This window comes from Pristiophorus japonicus, unplaced genomic scaffold (genome assembly GCF_044704955.1).
Source record: "Pristiophorus japonicus isolate sPriJap1 unplaced genomic scaffold, sPriJap1.hap1 HAP1_SCAFFOLD_35, whole genome shotgun sequence".
Lineage (NCBI taxonomy): Eukaryota > Metazoa > Chordata > Chondrichthyes > Pristiophoridae > Pristiophorus > Pristiophorus japonicus.
In genome coordinates, this window is record NW_027253324.1 from 8,511,857 (window position 1) to 8,532,514 (window position 20,658).

The following is a 20,658-nucleotide window of genomic DNA, read 5'->3' on the forward strand; positions in this document are numbered from 1 at the left end:
ACTCTGATGATAAGTTTGGAGAATAAAAAGAGTAAATACTGGAAACACTGAGCAGGCCAGGCAGCATCTGTGGAGAGAGAAACAGAGTTAACGTTTCAGGTTAATGACCTTCCATCAGAAGTTGGGCAGTTGTATTAGGTAATACTATTAAAAGTTCCAATTGTCACGAAGCAGGGGTAAGGAAAAGATATAAAATGTGGCATTTGGAACAGATAGTTTAAATCCGATTAATGTTTGATCAATTTGTACACCGAGATGAAAACTGCAACGTGTTTGAGTTCTTCGGCTAACATTCGCAAAGTTTGGGTGTAAGTACTATTAAGTGTATGTTTCATTATTGTCTGCTTAATAACTCTGACATTTAATGTTGCGGACCCTATTCCTGCACTGCGTGTGTTCCAGCTCTGTTTGGAGCACCGATCCCTTCAATCCGTCGCTTACAGGGACAGTTGGATTCACCGTTTCTTTGTTTGGTGAAATTTAAAAGATTGAATGCGGCGCACATCTATCTGGTCACCTACTCACTAACCGCTACACGCTGCTCCCGTGAGATGGAAGCACAGTTATTGTTACAAGCTTGAACGCAGGTACAAGCAGAACTCATTCATAGAAAGTCCAAGTCCCTGAGGCACCTGATTTTTTGCACCAAACTCCTTCGCAACGAGTTGCGGTTCGTGTTAGGTGATTTGGGCACATCTTTCCCCACACGACAACACTTCAAACACAACTCAACGGATGCAAAGCGCTTTGGTGCGTCATGAGTTCCTGAAAGGTGTTGTAGAAATGCAAGTCCTGCTTTGCAAAAGTTTGATGCAATTTCAAAATATTTGGGTAAACTGAGGGCTCGTCGGGGATTTGAACCCGGGACCTCTCGCAAATTTCAAGCAATAACCCCGAAGCGAGAATCATACCCGTAGACCAACGAGCCAACTGCTCGATAAACGTGGAGATAAGGTGTAACCATTATTGAAACATTTTTAGTGTGTTGCTATTCTTGATCGGAGGAGCACATGAGATGGAATCAGTGACTTTGCTTTTTCGACCTGTCTTCTGAAGCACCGCACGGTCCAACTCCGACAGTCAATGAGCTGTTGGGACGTTAGTGTATCCAGGCTGTGTGTGATCACAGCAAGGGGTTTCTGCATTAGTACTGGGTGGGGACAGTATCTTTCCCCTTCTCTCTTCCTCTTGTCTATAACCCTGTGCTTTGGTTTCTGTATTTATTCCCCTGTCTCAGTTTCTAGTGTTTAAAAGGGGACAAAAGATGAAATGGGTCTCACTGTGGAACAATTTCTCTCACTCAAAGTTAGACACACTACCGTGGGCAGCACGAGGTCTAGGTAGGTAGCTGTTGATATTCAGGGTCATATATAAATATATATAAATATATGGACATGCATCGCAACAGTTCCCTGGTTGTCGAGAGATTAAGACCCGGCGGACTAACCTGGTTTCAATCCTCGATCAATTCATCGCATAAAAATAATTGAGGTCTGTGAGACGATTAATAATTGCTGTAACCACCATGAATACCAATACTTTCTGTGATAGACCGAGCTTACAGACTATCTGACTTTTCCGGGCATGTATTCCGGGTTGAATTTTGTAAACTGTGTGAGTTCGCTGATCACGGAGAGAAAGGTAGGAGCCTCTGTGGCCCCACTGCGAGGATGTGGAAGTGAACACGGTGGCTGGGTGATCCCTGACATTTCTGTAAAGGGCAGCGGAGGAGAAGGATTGAGAACATTCAGTGCAGGACAGAAGTTGTTTTAGGTGAGCCAACACACAATGCCGATCAGCACAGACGGAGCTTACTGGTCACCTCCCCTCTGTTGGGGTTATTGTACCAGAGGTTTCTGTAGTTTAGTGGTTATCACGTTTGCTTTACACGGGGAAAGTCCCTGGTTTAATCCCGAGTTTAGTCTCCTGGCAAATGCTGCCTGACCTGCTGAGATTTCCAGCATTTGCAATGTTTTCTCCTGGTAAAAGGGCTCCCTTATTCCTTAATTGCACTTTATTTCACTTCAACAAATAGATAACTTTGACTGAGAGAAAACGGATACACCGGGGACCTTTTGCGTGTGAGGCCAACGTGATATCCGCTGCACTGCAGCCCATCAAAGGGTGAGAAATCACTGAATATAAAGGATGAGCTGGTCAACGTCAAACCCTCCTTTCTTATTTACCAGTGGCATGAACGGGAGTCAGACGCCACAAAGTTTAATTAAAGACACAAATACAAGTAACACTTGCAAATCTTTTCACTATAAAATTCTTTGACTTTATTTGAAATCCGACAGCATTGAATCTGAAAATACGCACGGTGGGATTTTATCTTCACGAGTTATTTTATTTTTTGTGCACGATAGGAAAAACCGGTGCTGCTAAATTTGATAAAAGTTGCCCCAGATCCCTGAAGACTTTGAACCAGAAAGCTAAAATACAGTGAGTAAAATGTGATATGGCTTTCGAGTTAAGATGTAAAGCACAGGCCAAATGATTTGAATTATGGAATGTCCCTGAGTTAGCATTTGTTTGATTGTGCAAAAGAAGGTGAGGGGTTAATTAATGATGGTTTCCCGTGAAAGCAAGAGAAAAGTTTTCGAGCAAACCATTCGGTGACTGTCCGGTGAGCGCTGTTTGTGATACCTGGTGGGAATGGGCGGGGATTTTAAAGCCCCTTGTCTTGCAGAACCTTCATATAGACGAACATCTCCAGCTCAATGTGTCGGTCTCATGCTGTAACGGTAGTGTGTTTGATTCCAAATGAGAAGGTTGCGTGTTCAAATCACGTTAGGGTCAGTGTTTTTTTGGATATTTTTCTTCCAGAATTAATATTTCATTTGCTGTTTGACAACAACCAGACCCTTGCTGCAATGTCTGTCTCACTGTTTCCCCGGTGTCAGGCAGAGATACGCCTGCTGCCCTTATTTATTTCATGTGACAGGACACAAAAGTTCAAAATCAACCTGCAGGTGGCCACATAAAGCACTGCATAGTCAGGATGGCCGAGCGGTCTAAGGTGGTGTGTTCAAATTGCAGTTTTCTCTGAAGGAGAGGGTTCGAATCCCACTTGTGACTTTTCTCATCTTCAAGCGGAACCCATTTGTTTTGTCATCACCAACTCCTCAAAAGTGCAATTCAGCAGTCCACGTGCTCGCTTAACATTTCCGTCTGACCTCGTGCTGAAGTTTGTTCATTCTTTTGTGGACCATCAATCAGATATTTTGCCCTGAGCATGTGAGGAACTTTTATCCCGATCTCATTGGGTTTAATTTTGGTAATCTGGTGCTGAAAGTGGAGATGTTTCCGCAGTGTAACGGTTAACACGTTCGCCTCACACGCGAAAGCACCTCGGACGGAAATTATTTCTGAAGCTTTCTCATGCATGTTTAGAGGAGAGTTTGTTCTCCTGTGAAAGGTCAAGAGATCAAAAGAACGTAAGAGTTAGGAACAGGAGTCAGCCATTCGGCCCATTTTCAAGTTTTCAAGATCTTTCCGCCCGGTTTCGGACCGGGGACCTTTCGTGTGTGAGGCGAATGTGATAACTACTACACTTCAGAAACACTATGATAGAATCTATCACAGGATAAAACCACAGCTCTAACCTACACAGCTAGCCTATAATTCAGGAACTTGTTTCAAGAGAATAGAATGAGGGTGCTATATTTAAGAAGGCTGTAAGTGTGGCCTTCGACAGCGTAGACCATTTACCACGCCTCGGGAACCTACTATCAGCAAGGGCAGACATCGAAGACGAGGTCCAACACCGCCTCCAGTGTGCCAGCACAGCCTTCGATCACCTGAGGAGGAGAGTGTTTGAAGACCAGGACCTCAAATCTGGCACCAAGCTTATGGTGTGCAGGGCGGTGGTGATAACTGCCCCGCGGTATGGATCCGAGACATGGACTATATACAGCAGACATCTCAAATCACTGGAGAAATACGACCAGGGCTGTCTCCGCAAGATCCTGCAAATGTCCTGGGAGGACAGACGCACCAACATCAGTTTTCTCGATCAGGCCAACATCCCCAGCATTGAAGCACTGACCACACTAGGCCAGCTCCGTTGGGCTTGCCACATTGTCCACATGCCCAACACGAGACTCTCTGAGCAAACGCTCCACTCAGAACTCCGACACGGTAAGCGAGCCCCAGGTCGGCAGAAGAAACGTTTCGGCCACACCCTCAAAGCCTCCCTGATAAAATGCAACATCCCCACCGGCACCTGGGAGTCCTGGTTCCTCTGGTAGAGTTGCCTGTGCTGCATAATCCGTGCCGGATCGATCATCCTCTGCCACGTGTTATGTCACAGCACGTTTGCACATTCACTGAAGGTACCCCATCGTTGTGCAGCCTTTGCACACGTAGTGCTTGATTCGATATTGATGGGCCCGAGGATTATCCCCTCAGCACCAACACGGTGCTAATAGATTCACATCGATCCCCGATGGCGGACTCTGAATCATTACAGGTCTTGCAGCCCCTGACGTTTAGACCCTGCCATATGAAGTTCGGCCTGCTAGCGACATTATTTTATGCACAGTACTTGCCGATGAGCTTCGATGTTGAAAAGATATCTGTTTGGTGTTATCGTCCGTGGCCATGCATGCCTGGGCGATCGCGATGGCCCTGCTCTGGTCTCGGGTTTCAGCAGGCAGCAGCTTTCGAAGAATGACCTCGTGGCTGATGCCCAGCACGTAAAAGTCCCACAGCATTTGCCCCAACGCAGCTCCAAAATAGCAAAGTCCCGCGAGGTGTCTCAGGTCAGTGACATAATCCGCCAGGTCCTGGTCCCCGGTGCGATGGTGCGTGTTAAAACGATATCTGGCCATGAGGATACTCTCCTTCGGCTTCAGGTAGTCCTAAACCAGTGTGTACAACGCTGAATATTCCTTCTCCTTTGGTTTTGTCGGTGTGAGCAGATTCTTGATGAGGCTGTATATTTTAGGCCCACAGATGGTGAGGAGAACCGCCCTGTGCTCGGCCACGTTAGTGTCTCCTTCCAGCTCGTTGGCCACAAAGTACAGGTCAAGCTGCTCGACGAAGGCTTCCCAATCATCATCCTCTTTGGATCTCTCTAATATTCCAACAGCAGCCATGGTTGCGTGAAAATTCGAATTCTGTTACTCGTCGCCAATTGTTGTGCATAGAAGGACTCCCCGAGGCTGAGTTCTGTGAGCTAAATTTAGTGTGATCTTAGTCTTCTTTATTACAACTGCAGTGTGCCTGAACTACATGGCAGCCAACCTTTTATACTGGCCCTGTTCGTGTGGGCAGGTGACCATTAGGACTCCAACAGTCGCGCGCTCTGGTGGCAAGTATTACATCGTTACATACTTCACATAATTGTTATCATTAAGAAGTTATAATTCCAATGAATGCCTGAATCATCCGAAAGGAGCCCGGTTTGTAGGACAAGGCTACATATCAGGAAGGAGTGTAGTTAGATGACAAGGGAAGTGATATTCTGATTATAAGTTTGGAGAATAAAAAGAGTAAATGCTGGAAACACTGAGCAGGTCAGGCAGCATCTGTGGAGAGAGAAACAGAGTTAACGTTTCAGGTTAATGACCTTCCATCAGAAGTTGGGCACTTGTGTTCTGTAATACTATTAAAAGTTTAAATTGTCACGTAGCAGTGCTAAGGAAAAGATATAAAATGTGCCATTTGGAACAGATAGTTTAGAATCCGATTAATGTTTGATCAATTTGTACACCGAGCTGGGAACTGTAACGTGTTTGAGTTCTTCGGCTAACATTCGCATGGTTTGGCTGTAAGTACTGTTAAGTGTATGTTTAATTATTGTCTGCTTAATAACTTTGACATTTAATGTTGCGGACCCTATTCCTGCACTGTGCGTGTTCCAGCTCTGTTTGGAGCAGCGATCCCTTCAATCCGTCGCTTACAGTGACAGTTGGATTCACCGTTTCTTTGTTTGGTGAAATTTCAAAGATTGAAAGCGGCGCACATCAACCTGGTCACCTACTCACTAACCGCTAAACACTGCTCCCGTGAGTTGGAAGCCCAGTTACTGTTTCAAGCTTGAAAGCAGGTACAAGCAAAACTCATTCACAGAAAATCCAAGTCCCTGAGGCACCTGATTATTTGCACCGAACTCCTTCGCAAAGAGTTGCGGTTCGTGTGGGGTGATTTGGGCACATCTTTCCCCACAATACAACACTTTAACACTTCAAACATAACTCAATGGCTATAAAGCGCTATGGGGCGTCATGAGTTCCTGAAAAGTGTTGAAGAAAAGCAAAACCTCTTTGCAAAAGTTCGATGCAATTTCAAAATTCTTGGGTAAATTGAGGGCTCGTCCAGGATTTGGACCCGGGACTTCTCGCAAATTTCAAGTATCAACCCCGAAAAAATGAATCATACCCCTAGACCAACGAGCCAACTGTTTAACAATTCTGAAGATAAGTTGTAACCATTATTGGAGCATTTTTACTGTGTTGCTCTTCTTGTTTGGAGGAGCACATGATACTGAATCAGTGACTTTGCTTTTTCGAACTGTCCTCTGAAGCACCGCACAGTCCCACTCCGACAGTCAATGAGCTGTTGGGACGTTAGTGTATCCAGGCTGTGGGTGGTCACCCCGAGCGCAGCAGAGGGGTTTCTGCATTCGTTCTGGGTGGGGACAGTATTTTTCCCCTTCTCTCTTCCTCTTGTCTATAACCCTGTGCTTTGGTTTCTCTATTTATTCCCCTGTCTCAGTTTCTCGTGTTTAAAAGTGAACAAAAGATGAGATGGGTGCCACTGTGGAACAATTTCTCTCACTCAAAGTTAGACACACTACCGTTGCAACACGAGGTCTAGGTAGGTCGCCGTTGATATTCAGGATCATATATAAATATATATAAGTATATCGACATGTATCGTAACTGTTCCCTGGTGGTCGAGGGGTTAAGATCTGGCGCGCTAACCTGGTTTCAATCCTCGATCAAGTCATCGCATAAAAATAATTGAGGTCTGTGAGACGATTAATAATTGGTGTAATCACCATAAATACCAATACTGTCATGTATCTCACACTACTGTACATAACTGTACCTTACCATACCATACGTGACTGTAACCAGAGATGACCTGTAACCACAAACTTACCTTACCACCAGGGGTGCATTTGCAGCAGACACTGGATACGTTTCCCAGACAGGTATATAAGGATAGGTCTCAGGCAAGTGTGGCATTCGAGAGCTGTGTAATAAAGCTGCAGGTCCAGAGTGAACTTGACTTCAGTATGTGCCTCGTGTGAGTCTGTATTACAGGGTCAGGACTTTTCAGTGGCGACGAGTTACGGGATTGCAGAATCCACAGAATGGCGACCAACGGCTCAGATGAAAAATACAATGCTGGAGATAATTGGGAGGACTTTATAGAAAGGCTCCAGCAAAGCTTTGTAACCAAAGACTGGTTAGGCGACAATAAGGCAGACAAGAGAAGAGCCCATCTCTTGACCAGCTGCGGCGCGAAAACATACGCTTCAATGAAGGACCTGCTGGCACACGAGAGACCAGCAAGCAAGCCGTTTGAAGAATTGATCACACTGGAAAGAGACCACCTGAAGCCAGCAAGCAGCCTACACATGTAAGCTACCTCGGACCCGTGCCAAAGCTCCCCGTACATCGAGCACAGGCTCAGGAAAACTCCGGGGGAGAGGATATCCCGGTAACTGGGCCTTCCAGCTACACTGAACAAGTGCCCGTTTTGAAACTTTCCAGTGTAATAACTTGCAACTGGCGCATCCAACAGTCAGGATGGCCGAGCGGTCTAAGGCGTTGTTTCAGGTCACTGTCTCCTCTGGAGGCGTGGGTTCAAATCCCAATCCTGACATTCAGTGTTTTTAATTACAAACTCATTTGTTTGGACACCACTCTGAAGTGCTTTGCGACATCGATCGAACTTAATAAAATGACGCCATTTCAATTACAAACAGTGATATCAAAGTTGCTTCTCAAACCGGGAATCGATCCTGGGTGGTTGTAGCGAAAGGAATGGTTTTGTGAAGCATTGAAATGTGCCCTCTAAATATCTCGCACTGCTCATTTAAAAACACAGTTAAAATTTGTTTCAGTGCATAAGAACGCAGGCTCGAAGGGCCAAATGGCCGACTCCTGCTCCTGGTTTTTGTGTTCTTATACAGAGCACAGAATAAATGATTAAATGATCAACTCTCCCTCAGTTCGCATTTCTTTCATTGTGCAAAAGAAGATTATGGGTTCATTAATGATGTTTTCCTGTGAAAGCACCAAAAAAGTATAAGGAAAATAATTAGTCCAACGTGGGGTTTGAACTCACAACCCTGAGATTAACAGTCTCATACTCTACCGACTGAGCTCGTCAGGATTGCTTAAGTTGCATCTTCCTGTCACTGATCGCTGCCAGGGATCTCGAAATTCAAACCTCGAAACTGGTTCTGCTGATTTCCAAGCCCATTGTATTGCAGAACCTTCATTTCGATGAACATCTTCACCGCACTGTGTAGGCCTCGTGGCGCAATGGTAATGTGTCTGACGGTAGATCCGAAGGTCTTGTGTTCCAATCAGGTTGGGGTCACTGTTCTTTCAGACATTTGTTTTCCAGAATTAATACTTACATTGCTTTTTGGCAATAACCAGACGCTTGTTCCAAGGTCTGTCTCACTATTTTCCCGGTGTCAGTCAGAGATACGCCTGCTGCCCTCATTTATTTCACATAACAGGACACAAAAGTTCAAAATCAACCTGCAGGTGGCCACACACAGCACTGAATAGTCAGGATGGCCTGACTATTATCCGTACCACAGTGGATAACCTCAGTTTTCCAACATTATACTCACTCTGACAAACTACTGCCCAGTCACTGAGCCTATCGATATCGCTTTGCAGATTGTTTGTGTCTTCCTCATATCTCGCTTTCCCACCGATCTTTGGATCATCTTGGCTAAATTACCAACATGCAGAGCACAGAACCAATTATTGACCGATTGACTTTCCGTCAGTTAGCATTTCTTTCATTGTGCAAAAGAAGATTATCGATTCCTTAACGATGTTATACAATGAAAGCAAAATAAAAGTTAAACGAAAATAATTTGCACACTTGAAAGGAATATTTTTGTTTGGTGCAGTTCCGGTCAGAGAGAAGTTGTGAAAGGAACTTTTTGCAGAGAGGGATTGAGTATTTCAGCTTGTTGCTGAACATTTCTCTCTGGGCAAAGAGTTAGGCACAGTTTCTGTAGTGTGGCGGTTAGCACATTCGCCTCACACACGAAAAGTTCCCGGTTCAAGCCCGAGTGGAAACATTATTTCTGAAACAAAAACTGGTTTAAAATGTTCATTGTTCATGTGACAATGGCCTCCTTCCGTGCTGTAAACTTCTCTGATTCCATGATGAGCATTGAACATTTAAAACCAGTCTCCTAAAATACAGAGTGTGTAAAATCAGAAAAGGAATAAAAAAATTCCTCAATGATTCAAGTTTCACAAATTATTAAAATTGAGTTGTTGAAGTTTCGACTGTCCCTCAGTGATCATGTTAGCATTTCTTTCATTCTGCTAAACAATGCTATCGGTTAATACCAGCAGATAAAAGCCGGATTTCAAACCCGGAAACAACTCATTCATTATTCACCCTTCCCAGTTCCAGTGCACAGAGGGTTTTTCATCCTCCATCCCAGAAACTCAAATCCGACTTCTGACATTCCTTATTTCTAATTACCAACTCATTTGTTTTGACACCACTCTGAAGTGCTTTGGGTCATCTGTGTAATTTAATTAAGTTACTTCACTTTAATTAAAAACGGTGGTAGCAAAATTACTTCTCTAACTGGGAATCGAACCCCGGTAGCTGTCGTGATCAGAATGTTTTTGTGAAGCATTTAAATATGCTCTCTAAAAATCTCGCATTCCTAATTTACAAATAGGGTTACCATTTGTTTCAGTATGAAAGAAGGAGATTGAAAATGACAACAAAAACACCAGGCAGCGACTACATTAAGACAAATTCAAACTTTTCACAAAGTTGGTTTTCCGAAGTAACGGCTGAGCTAATGTTGGCACTAACCAGTCCCATCAGAATTTTAAATGCTTCTCTGAGATCGCCGCTCATCCTTCTAAATTTCAATGTATAAAGACCCAGTTGATCCAGTCTCTCCTCATATGTCAGTCCGGCTTAACCCTTATCCTTAGACTGTGTCCCCAGGTTCTGGACTTCCCCAACATCGGGAACATTCTTCCTGCATCGAACCTGTCCCGTCCCATCCAAATTTTAAATGTTTCTATGAGTTCCCCTTTAATCCTTCTAAACTCCAATGAATACAGGCCGAGTTGATCCAGTCTCTCCTCATATGTCAGTCCTTCCATCCCGGCAATCAGTCTGGTGAACCTTTGTTGCACTCCCTCAATAGCAAGAACGTCCTTCCTCAGATTAGGAGACCAAACTGAACACAATATTCCAGGTGGGGCCTCACCAAGGCCCTTCACAACTGCAGTAAGACCTCCCTGCTCCTATACTCAAATCCCCTCGCTATGAATGCCAACATACCATTTGCCTTCTTCATCGCCTGCTGTACCTGCATGCCAACTTTCAATGACTGATGAACCATGACAACCAGGTCTCGTTGCACTGCCCGTTTTCCTAATCTGCCGCCATTCAGATAATATTCTGCCCTAGTGTTTTTGCCCCCAAACTGTATACCTCACATTTATCCACATTTTACTGCATCTGCCATGCATTTGCCCACTCGCCTAACCTGTCCAAGTCCCCCTTCAGCCTCTTAGCGTCCCCCTCACAGCTCACACCGCCACCCAGATTAGTGACATCTGCCAACTTGGAGATATTACACTGTTACATGTTACAATGAACATTCTGAATCAGACACCTCAAGTCAAGTGCGTGCAATGGGCAATGGTTCAACAATTTACATAAGTACGTAAGGAGCAGGAGTCGGCCATTAGGCCCCTCGAGACTGCTCCACCATCCAATAATAACGTGGCTGTTCTGATCCTGCACCCCTGCTCTTTTTATACTCCTCTCGAGTTTCTGCAGTGTCGAGTTCTCGCTATCTGTCCTCAGCTTACCTTTTTCCTTTATCTTACCCTGTGTGTCCCTTGAGGGATTTTTATCCCCTATCTGACTTTACTCACTCTGTGTTTTAGGAGACTGGTTTAAAATGTTAATTGCTCGTCATGGAATCAGAGAAATTTACAGCACGGAAGGAGGCCATTCGGTCCATCGTGTCCGTGCCAGCCGACAAACAGCTCCCCAGCCCAGTCCCACTTTCCAGCTCTCGGTCCGTAGCCCTGTAGGTTACGGCACTTCAGGTGCACATCCAAGTACTTTTTAAATGTGCTGAGTGTTTCTGCCTCGATCACCCTTTCAGGCAGTGAGTTCCAGTGATTTCCCCTCAAATTCCCTCTAAACCTTCGACCAATTACTTTAAATCTGTGCCCCCTGGTTGTTGACCCCTCTTCTAAGGGAAACAGGTCCTTCCTGTCCACTCTATCCAGGCCCTTCATAATTTTATAAAACTCAATCCTCTCCCCTCAGCATCTCCTGTTCCAAGGAAAACAAACCCAGCCTATCCAATCTCTGCTCAGAGCTAAAATTCTCCAGTCCAGGCAACATCCTCATAAACCTACTCTGTAACCTCTCCAGTGCAATCACGTCCTTGCTGTAATGTGGTGATCAGAACTGCATGCAGTACTCTAGCTGTGGCCTAACAGTTCAAGAATAACCTCCCTGCTCTTGTATTCCAAGCCTCTGTATAATCGATCTGGACAGCAGCCTGTCCTGTCGAGAGGTGATCGTGGGAGGGTGAGCCTTAGTGGAATCGGAGAGGAGGAAGTTCTCTGCTGATCAACATGCAGTCACCCACAATTCCTCATTCTTTGGGCGGGACTGTGTTACTGTAAGTTGGGGTGGATTACTGAAAGAGTCCATGTCATTACTGGCTTGCAACAAAAGCTATTTACCCAATGTGGGGCTCAAACGCCCAACCCTGAGATTCAGAGTTTTATGTTTGACCAAGTGAGCTGGCTGGTCTTGGCAAATCTATGGATGCTTGTTGTATCTCAAATCTTGTGGGTAGATTAATTATTGAAATAATGGTTGAGTATCTCACAGACTTTAATTATTTTTGCCAACTTGTCATCGGGAACATTCTTCCTGCATCCTCGTGAACCTTGTCTGAACTGACTACAATGTAAGTATAGCGCTCCTTAAATAAGGAGACCAAAACAGTTAGCATTTCTTTCATTGTGCAAAAGAAGATTAATTACCGTGAAAGCAACATAAAAGTTTAAGGAAAATAATTCACCCGATGTGGGGCTCGAACCCAGGACCCTGAGATTAATAGCCTCATGTTCTACGGACTGAGCTAGCCGGGCTTCTCAACATTGCTCCTGTCAATCACCTTCAGTTACTGGTCAATGGTGATCCCAGGCTGTTGATGGCGGGGGATTCGGCGATGGTCATGCCGGTGAGAGCCGGGCCTGCTTCAGTTGCATCTTCCTGTCGCTGATTGCTGCCAGGCGCCTGATGGATACGCCCCGTGGGTTTATCTCGAACTTCAAACCACGAAACAGGTTCTCCTGAATTCCAAGCTGTGTACGGAGATCAACCATCAAAAGCTTTGTTATTAACCACAGGGGGTCCGGCAATTTTCTGATCGCAATGCGCTTTCAGTCCTTGTCCTTAAAATTGCGGACGTGTAAATTGGGGAGTTAAATGACTTTGAAAGGAACATTGTTGTTTGGTGCAGTTCCAGTCAGAGAAATGTATGAGAAAGGAACGTGTTGCAGAGAAGGGATTGAGCGCCTGTTGGCGGAAACATTTTTGAAATGAAAACTTGTGGACGATAAAATGGAACAAGAGCAGTCCGGGGTACATTGTCACATGATACAAGCTATCTCCGATCCGGACCAAAGCTCCCCGTACACCGAGAACAGGCTCAGGAAAACCCCGGGTAGAGGATATCCCGGTCACTGGGCCTTCCAGCAACACTGAACAAGTGCCCGGTCTGAAACTTTCCAGAGTAATAACTTGTAACGAGAGCATCCAACAATCTCTTGGGATCCCTTGGAACTTCAGGTGATGCGCTCCCTGGTGGTGAAACATGGGAGTGCATGCTTTACAGAGACACAACATCACTCCCCCGCCAAAGTCAAAGTGAAAACTATTTACAAGGTGAGGCGGTCGGTAGCCTTTCTTTCCCTGGTGGACCGCCTCGGTACAAATGTCTGTTCTGGTGTGTTGGCTGTGCCCTCGCTGAGCAGGCGTGTTGTTGGCCCTGCAGGGCTGCTGGTTGAGTCTGGCCTTGCTGGTCTGTTGGGTGTGATGGGTTCGATTTCCGATCCGTGGTGGTGTCGTTGATCCTTTGGGTGTGTGTTGCGGGTTCGAAAAAGGTGGTGTCTGCTGTAGGTTGTTCAGCGCAGTCTCTGAACCGCAGCCTCGTTTGGTCCAGGTGCTTTCTGCAACTTTGTCCATTGTCTAGTTTGACGACAAACACCCGACTCACTTCTTTAGCTATCACCATGCCCGCGATCCACTTGGGACCATTTCCATAGTTTAGCACATACACAGGGTTATTCAGATCAATTTCCCGTGACACAGTGGCGCAACCATCATTTACATTTTGTTGCTGACGCCTTCTCTCTACCTGATCATGCAGGTTGGGGTGGACCAGCGAGAGTCTGCTTTTAAGTGTCCTTTTCATGAGTAGCTCAGCCGGGGGCACCCCTGTGAGAGAGTGGGGTCTCGTGCTATAGCTGAGCAGTACTCGAGACAGGCGGGTTAGGAGTGAGCCTTCTGTGACTCGTTTGAGGCTCTGTTTGATTGTTTGTACTGCCCGCTCTGCCTGCCCATTGGAGGCTGGTTTAAACGGGGTCGAGGTGATATGTTTGATCCCATTGCGGGTCATGAATTCTTTAAATTTGGCACTCGTGAAACAAGGCCCGTTGTCACTGACCAGTATGTCAGGCAGGCCGTGGGTGGCAAACATGGCCCTCAGGCTTTCAATGGTGGCGGTGGCGGTGCTTACCGACATTATTTCTCATTCAATCAATTTTGAAAAAGCATCCGCCACCACCAGGAACATTTTACCAAGAAATGGGCCTGCAAAGTTGACATGGATCCTCGACCCTGGTCTGGAGGGCCAGGACCACAAACTTAGTGGTGCCTCTCTGGACGCGTTGCTCAACTGAGCACATACACTGCATTGCCGTACACAGGACTCGAAGTCAGAGTCGATACTGGGCCAGCACATGTGGTATCTCGCTAACGCTTTCATCATTACTATACCCGGGTGTGTGCTGTGGAGATCCGAGATGAACGTCTCCCTGCCTTTTTTTCGCAGAACTACGCGGTTACCCCACAACAGGCAGTCTGCCTGACTGGACAGCTCCTCCTTTCGCCGCTGGAACGGCTTGATTGTCTCTTGTATTTCAACGGGGATGCTGGCCCAGCTTCCATGCAATACACAGTTTGTTATTAGGGACAGCAGAGGATCTTGGCTGGTCCATGTCCTAATCTGGCGGGCCGTGACAGGTGATTTATCATTTTCAAATGCTTCCATGAACATCAACAAGTCAGAGGGCTGCGCCACCATCAACAAGTTTGCAGGTTGCGCCATTTTCACCCCCGTTGTGTGCAATGGTAGCCGACAGAGCATCCACACAGTTCTCAGTGCCTGGCCTGTGGCGGATGGTCTAGTTATACGCTGAGAACGTGAGTGCCCACCTTTGTATGCGGACTGAGGCATTAGTATTTATCCCCTTGTTTTCAGCGATCAGGCATGTGAGGGGCATGTGATCGGTTTCCAGCTCAAATTTGAGGCCAAACAAGAACTGATGCATTTTCTTTACCCCGAACACACACGCTAATGCCTCTTTCTCAATCATGCTGTAGGCCCTCTCGGCCTTAGACAAGCTCCTGGAAGCATAGGCTACAGGTTGCAACTTCCCTACAATGTTAGCTTGTTGTAATACACACCCGACTCCGTACGACGACGCGTCACATGCTAGCACAAGTCTTTTACACGGGTTATACAATACAAGCAGCTTGTTGGAGCACAAAAGGTTGCTGGCTTTGTCAAAAGCAATTACTTGTTTTTTTTCCCCATACCCACTTCTCACCTTTGTGCAATTACACATGTAGGGGCTCTAAAAGGTGCTTAACTCCGGTAGGAAGTTACCAAAATAGTTGAGGAGTCCCAGGAATGACCGCAGCTCCGTGACGTTCTGTGGCCTGGGCGCGTACATCATAGCCTCTGTAGTGGCGTCTGTGGCCGAATGCCGTCCGCCGTGATCTTTCTCCCGAAAATCTCCACTTCTGTTTCCTTGAAGACGCATTTCGACCTCTTCAGCCGCAGCCCTACGCGATCCAGTCGCTGGAGGACCTCCTCCAGGTTTTGTATGTGTTCGACGGTGTCCAGACCCATAACCAATATGTCATCCTGAAAGACCATCGTGTGTGGTATCGACTTGAGTAGGCTCTCCATGTTTCTCTGGAAGATCGCTGCAGACGACCGAATTCCAAACGGGCATCTGTTGTCGCTGAACAGTCACTTTTGCACGTTGATGCAGGTTAGGCCCTTCAAAGACTCCTCCAGCTCCCGCGTCATGTAGGCCGAAGTCAGCTCAAGCTTGGTGAACGCCTTGCCTCCTGCCAGCGCGCCAAATAGGTCGTCTGTCTTAGGTAGCGGGTATTGGTCCTGTAGCGAGAAACGATTAATAGTTACTTTATAATCGCCGCAAACCCTGACCGTGCCATCACTTTTGAGTACTGGAACAATCGGGCTGGCCCACTCGCTGAATTCCACTGGGGAGATGATGTCCTCGCGTTTCAGCCTGTCCAGCTCGATTTCCACTCTCTCCTCATCATATGACGTACCGCTCGCGCCTTGTGGTGAATGGGTCGTGCCTCTGGGACCAAGTGGATCCGCACCTTCGCACCGGAAAGGTTTCCAATGCCTGGCTCAGAAAGTGAATGAAATTTGTTCAGAACCTGGGTACATAATGCCTCATCGACATGTGATAGCGTTCGGATGGTATCCCAGTTCCAGCGGATTTTGCCCAGCCAGCTCCTTCCAAGCAGTGTTGGGCCATCTCCCGGGACAATCCAGAGTGGCAGTTCGTGCACCGTGCCCTCGTAGGTGACCTTGACCATGGCGCTGCCCAGGACAGTGATAAGCTCTTTGGTGTACACTCTTAGTTTCGTGTGGATGGGGCTTCGGGCTGGTCTGAATGCGTTGTTGCACCACAGTCTCTCAAACATCTTTTTACTCAAGATGGACTGGCTAGCGCCAGTGTCCAGTTCCATGGTTACGGGTAAGCCATTCAATTTTACAGTTAGCATTATAGGTGGACATTTCGTCGAAAATGTGTGCACCCCGTGTACTTCAGCATCTGCCTCCTCTCTCTGAGGCTCGAAATTGCTTTGATCCACCATGGACCGATCTTCCTCTGCCACATGGTGGTTAGCAGGTTTTGCAGAGCTTTCAGCTCATTCGCAAGCTCGTTGGAGATGCCCCATTGTTCCACAGCTCTTGCAAACATACCCTTTGAAGCGGCATGAATAGGCTGAATGGAAGTCTGCACAACACCAACAAGGTGTGAATTGCCTTGCACTCATCCTTTGTTGGAGACTCTGAGTCATCTGGGTCACCTGAGGCCTGCTCGCAGTTGCAGATTCGTGGGTTCTGCCCTGTACATTTCTTCTCACAAACACAGTTCCAGTTAATTTATGAACATTGCTAGCACTTGTGTGCTGAGAGATTTGTTTGGTGTTTTCACTTGTGGACATAAATACCTTTGTTATCGCAATGGCCTTACTGACGATCGGTGTCTCTACAGCCAAAAGTTTTCGTAGGATGGTCTCGTGGCCAATGCCCAGTACAAAAAATTCTCTGAGCATTTGCTCCAGGTAGCCATCAAACTCACATTATCCTGCAAGTCGCCTTAGCTCGGCGAGGTAGCTCGCCACTTCCAGATCTTCAGTTCGCTGGCACGTACAGAACCGATACCTCGCCATAGCACGCTCTCTCTCGGGTAAAGATGGTCCCGAACCAGTCTACTCACCTCCTCATACGACTTACCTGTGGGTTTCACCAGAGCCAGAACATTCTTCATGAGGCTGTAGGTCTGAGCCCCAAAGACTGTGAGGAGGACCACTCTCCTTTTTTGCAGCACTTCCTTCTCCGTCCAGCTCGTTCGACATAGACTTCCCAGTCCTCACCGTCCGAGAACTTCTCCAGGTTGCCCAAAGTTTGCTGCATCTTTGTGTTGGATTCGTATACTCGACGCCAGTTATTGTGTTCCTAACACAGATGAGGCTGCACACAGGGACGTTAAAGTAACAGTGACCTGAGTCTTTAATAAGACACTCTAGAGTGAGAAACTGGCCTTCGGGGCCGGCTTAAATACAGTGCTCCCAAGGGGTGTTGGGATCCCTTGGGACTTCAGGGGATGAGCTAACTGATGGTGGAACATGGGAGTGCATGCTTTACAGATACACAACACATTCTTTGCCTCAACTTTGCTTTCTGCCAACATCCCTTGTATTTAACCTTCGCCGCACCTCCGCCACAATCTCTCCCCGCTCCTCCACCACGATCTCTCACAGTTCGTCCACCACGATCTCTTGTCACTCCTCCGCCACGATCTCTCACCGTTCCTCCACCACGATCTCTCGCCGTTCCTCCACCACGACCTCTCACCGTTCCTCCACCACGATCTCTCACCGCTCCTCCACCACGACCTCTCACCGTTCCTCCACACTGACCTTCCCGCTCCTCCGCTGTACCTGGGTCACGCCGATGTTCCTGCCTACCCACGCACAAAACAGCGACCTATGTTTTGATGACGTGCAGCAGAGCAGGACTCCAGCTGTCCTGGTTAACCCTTGCCACTGGACCAAGACCTCGCTCTGTCAAGCCCGTGTGGTGGCTGGTGTCCAACGGTCACACCACGTTAATACAATCCACCCACAGGCATCTTCCACCCTTTGATTAGAGTTCAGAACTGGAACATCGGGTCCTTCATTGAAACACCTGCGAACCCGTGTGGAATTAAGCCTTCCTCGTTCGAGGACCCGCCTATGATGATGATGATGATGATGTGTGGGACCTTAGCAAATGCCTGCTGGAAACCATCAGATTAAATCTAGTAAGACCCATCCCTTGATTCAGTTTTCACTGGCCTTGCCTTAGGAAGGATATATTGGCGTTGGAGGAAGCATTGTTTCGGTTTCCCAGAATGATACCTGGATTCCAAGGTTTAAATTAAGATATGAGATTACACCCACTGGAAATTAGAGGGTCGAGCATTGATTTGATCAAAATTTTCAAAGATAATAAGGGAAGAGATATAGTAGATAGAGAGAAATGATTCCCGCTGGTTGGGGAGTCCCAGACTAGGGGCCATAGTCTAAATATTAGAGACAGACGTTTCAGGAGTGAAATTCGGAAACATTCCAACACACACATGGTGGGAGAGGTTTGGAATTCCCTTCTGCAAAGGGCAGTTCGTGCTAGGTCAGTTGTTCATTTTACATCGCATTTTGATCAAAGGTATTAAGGAAGATTGTCCAAAGGCGGGCATATGGAGTTTGCTCACAGATCAGCAATGATCTCATTGAATGGCGGAACCGGCTCGAGGGGCTGAATGGCCTCCTCCTGTTCCTGTGTAACAGGCTTGAGCGGCTGAATGGCCTCCTCCTGTTCCTGTGTAACAGGCTCGAGGGCCTGAATGGACCTCCTCCTGTTCCTCTGTAACAGGCTCGAGAGGCTGTATGGGCCTCCTCCTGTTCCTCTGTAATAGGCACGAGCGGCTGAATAGCATCCTCCTGTTCCTGTGTTACAGGCTCGAGGGGCTAAATGGGCCTCCTCCTTTTCCTGTGTATCAGGCTCGAGGGGCTGAATGGGCCTCCTCCTGTTCCTGTGCAACAGGCTCGAGAGGCTGAATGGGCCTCCTCCTGTTCCTGTGTGTAAGGTCTCTGAAACCAAGGGAGGTGATATGAGAAAACATAAACTAAATGGTATTGTGTTAAAAGAGAAGCAGCAGGATTGAGTGATTTACACACAGAAATCTTTGAAGCTGGGTAGATAAGTTACTAAGTTGTTTAAAAAGAATACAGGGCCCTTGGCTTTATATGAAGTGAAATAGAGGACACCAGCGAAGAAGTTGTACCATAACTTTTCAATCCCGGTTTCGGCCTCAGTTGGAGAACTGTTTACAGTTCTGAGCACCACAATTTAGGAAGGATATCAAGGCATTGGAGAGAACGTAAGAAATATATAAGAAACATTTTCTATCGTTGTAGAAGACACAAACACAGGCATTCATCGAGAATCAACATGCAGGTGACCACACACAGATTAAAGAGCCAGAGAGACCGACAGAATCGGGTAACACCGGCAAATAGACAATAGATATTGACAAGGACTGAAAGCACTTTGCGATCAGAAATTTGACGGCCCAGCTGTGGTTAATGACACGGCTTTTGATGATTGATCTCCGTACAAGCCTTGAAATTCAGGAGAACCGGTATCGTGGTTTGAAGCTCGAGATAAAGCTCGAGATAAAGCCACGGGGCGATACCAACAGGCACCTGGCAGCAATCAGCGACAGGAAGATGCACCTTCAGCAGACCCGGCTAGTTCAGTCGGTGGAGTATTAGGCTTTTAATCTCCGGGTCGTGGGTTTGAGCCCCATGTTGGGTGAATTATTGTCCTTAAACTTTTATGGTGCTTTCACTGGAAAACATCATTAATGAACCCATAATCTTCTTTTGCACAATGAACAAAATGCGAACTGAGGGAGAGTTGATCATTTGATCATATTTTCTGTGCTCTGTATGAGAACTCAAGAACCAGGAGCAGGAGTCGGCCATTTCGCCCTTCGAGCCTGCCTTCTTTTGCAATGAAACAAATTATAACCGTGTTTTTAAATGAGCAGTGCGAGATATTTAGAGGGCACATTTCAATGCTTCACAAAACCATTCCTTTCGTTACAGCCACCCAGGATCGATTCCCGGTTTGAGAAGGAACTTTGATATCATTGTTTGCAACTGAAGTGGGGTCATTTTATGAAGTTCCATGGATGTCCCAAAGCACTTGCGAGTGGTGTCCAAACAAATGAGTTTGCAATTAAAAACACTGAATGTCAGGAGTGGGATTTGACCCCACACTTCCAGAGGACACGGTGACCTGAACACAGCACCTCAGACCGCTTGGCCATCCCGACTGTTAGAAGCTCCAGTTACAAGTTATTACTCTGGAAAGTTTCAGACCGGGCACTTGTTCAGTGTTGCTGGAAGGCCCAGCGGCCGGGATATCCTCTCCCCCGTTGTTTTCCTGAGCTTGTGCACGGTGTCCGGGGAGCTTTGTTCCGGGACCGAGGTAGCTTGCATCATGTGACAATGCACACCGGAATGCTCTTGTTCCCTTTTATCGCACATTAGTTTTTGGTGCAAAAATAATATCTCCAGTGGAGACAGTGATCTAAACACAGCACCGCATACTGCTCGGCCATCCTGACTATTCACTGCTGTGTGTGGCCACCTGCAGGTTGATTTTGAACTTTTGTGTCCTGTCACATGCAATAAATGAGGGCAGCAGGCGTATCTCTGCCTGACACCGGGGAAACAGTGAGACAGACATTGCATTTTGTTCAG